Genomic DNA, 3,011 nt, shown 5'->3' with positions numbered 1-3,011 from the left:
CTGAGGTAAAGACCCCATGGTATTTACTTGGACCCCAAGCATCACTGGACGCCATGATGTCTGAGATTCCTATTAGCTGTATAATTATGTGGAGCATCAGCTTTCTCTTTTCTACAAGAAAAATTGAAACTTTCCTGTGAAAAAGGCATGTTCCTTTGAGGTGTGATTTCACTTTCTTTTTTTTTTAATAATCCTTTCCATGGAGAGGAGATTTATTTTTTCACAGTAAATACTTCCTTTATATGCAATTCAATCTTTTAGAAGCACGCAGAAACTGGGGAGAACAATCACCGTAATATTTTAAAACAAATATTTAAATGTTCAGATTGCCCCTGTCTCTTCAAATTACTGTTTTAGCCTGCTTCAAAACGCATACTTTTATCGATTGTCAGAAAAATTATACTGTACTGTAGTTACTCAGAATCCCACTCCTTTGTGCACTGTGTCATGTGAGGAGTCATGGCCACTGAAGCATAGTCAGGAGGCAAATTGCTTTCGTCTTTGTTCATCCAAAACTCTTAAATTTGAGGTACGTTTTTCAGTGCAAAAATTCCTGGAAATGAATCAATTCTAGCAGATTTTGTAGAATCACAATTCTGAAAAGCGCTTGAGCAGTTATTTCATTTTGTCAGGGATGAAACAAAGGCACAGGAAGATTAAGAGATGTATTTCAGGTATTCTTGTTAGAGCTAGCACTTGACTTCAAGGCTTGGGACTTGCTGACCATGGCCCTTGCCTGGCTTTATGCCTGGTCAGTCCTCAACAGCTTTGAGTACATGGAATACCACTTGTTATTTTCTCTATTGACCATTTTAAATTATAGTAGTACACCAATTAATACCTGTAGAGGAATGATAAAGTTAAAAATCAGTATTTTATAATTTTGATAGTAATTTAGGCAAGAATGACCAGTGGATGTTAAAATTAACAAGTAGACACTGAATGAGGAATAGGATATTCATATAACATCAAACTATCTCCCCATGAATTATCTATTAATAAAAGGAAAAATAGTAACCATATAGTGAAGAAACCTGGCAGATACCTCTTTAACCAAATGATCAAAGTTAACACCATGAATAATGTGACTTTTATGATGTCCTTGACAAAAATGCATAAACTTCAATCTAGTCATGAGGAAACATCAGATAAACCCAAAGTCAGGAACATTCTGCAAAATTGATCTATTTAAAAATACCAGTGTCTTGAAACACAAAGAGAGGCTATAACTGTTTCATATTAAAAGAGGCTATAGAGAAATGACAATGTAACTCTCAGGTTGTCAATTATATCCTGTATAGAAAAAGATGATGAAAAACAATACTGGGGAATCTGGTGAATTTTGAAGATGGACTGTGATTGATAATAACATTATTGATATTAAATTTTATTTTGATAACGTAGTTATATAAAAAGCATGTTCTTAGAAAATAATTTTTGTAGGGCGGGTATAGAGAGAGAGGAAGCATGCATTGTGTCAAAATATTAACAATTATTGAACCATGGTACAAAGGAGCTAGTCATGCTTTTCTTGCAAATTTATGTTTAAAATTTTCTCAAAATAAACAAAAATTAACCAAAACTCTCAAATTGGAATAGCAATGCGATTTTTTGGTAACAAATGAAATTTCTCAAAAAGGTATAAAAACATTTTTAAATTCTCTCTAACCACTTTCCTCTATTCTCCTGAGATAGTAAATATAAGCAGAAAAATTACATCCTGCCACGTCTTATATGCTCATCCAAATATATACATAGATGTTTTTATGAATACATACATATTTCTGTCACAAATAATTGTTTGCACGTTACTCTATAATGTGGATCAATACATAAAAAATGTCTGCCTTGCTTAATACGTACAAGAATAATTTCTTTGCCTCACTAGTTGCTTAATATCTCAGAGTATGTGATCCACTCATTATACAACCATTTCTTTAGCTGTTTGAAATTTGCTAACCATTTTCCACTCCCACAATGCTACAATAAATATTGTTGTTTTATGTGTGTGCATATATATAATTTACATATATGTAATTTATATGTGTATGTGTATATATATGTGTGTATATATATATATAAAATCTAGACCTAGTACTCTTTAATTAAAATAACAGACTTCCAAATAATCAAGATGAGTAAAAATGTATACTTCTATGAATGTTACCATATTCTTCAAATTTTAAGGGTTCACAATTTCCATTTAAAAATATGAAAGCTTGAATTTCTTGTACCCTAAACACGGGAAATTTTCAAAAATTTTCTGTCTGTATACCACTTTGTAACAATGAGTATCGTATCTGCCTTTTGTGTGTGTTATCCTGATTTCATATATTTCTAAATATACTTGTTTTAAAAATTAAATATATGCCAAATACCAAGAAAAAAAGCAGAAAAAGATAAACAATGTGACAATTGATAATAGCACTGAAATAATTATAGAATATGTATCTTTAATATTTATTAATATGAAAAATATTTCCTTTGAAGGACTTATTTCTTCCACTAGTGCAAGACTACCAGCTTCATTCAATAAATAACATCTTTATCTTTGCTTCTTCTTTTGTTTTTTATTCTCTATAACTGAGTCTCCTTTCTTCGCAAGTCAACCCATCTCAGGTACACGAAACCTCTGCACTAAACTTTGTGGATTCTTCCTGGTATACTGGAATTAGCTTGGACTGACCTCAGGAACTCAATTCCAGCTGCTGTCAATAGTGAACCTCTAGGGTTTTACTTACATCAACCTTAGCTAAATTTGACTCTTTAGGGCTTAGTGCACAGAGCCTCAAGTTTTGGTCTCCAGAAAATCAAGCAGAGAAGTGTTTGTTATTGTTTTTTATTGAATGTTTTTCAATACCACAGATAGAACCTACTTTCTAAACTACTGAAACAAAGGCTTTAGGGGTAGAACTTAGTCATACAGCTTTTGAAAATATTATGAGATTGACAGCTGCTTTGATATTTGTGTGACCATACTCATTAATTATAAGTGCTCTGTGCTGTCTTAT

Source organism: Trachypithecus francoisi, unplaced genomic scaffold, assembly GCF_009764315.1.
Source record: "Trachypithecus francoisi isolate TF-2019V2 unplaced genomic scaffold, Tfra_2.0 Lachesis_group13, whole genome shotgun sequence".
NCBI classification, from domain to species: domain Eukaryota; kingdom Metazoa; phylum Chordata; class Mammalia; order Primates; family Cercopithecidae; genus Trachypithecus; species Trachypithecus francoisi.
This window is presented reverse-complemented; position numbering follows the sequence as displayed.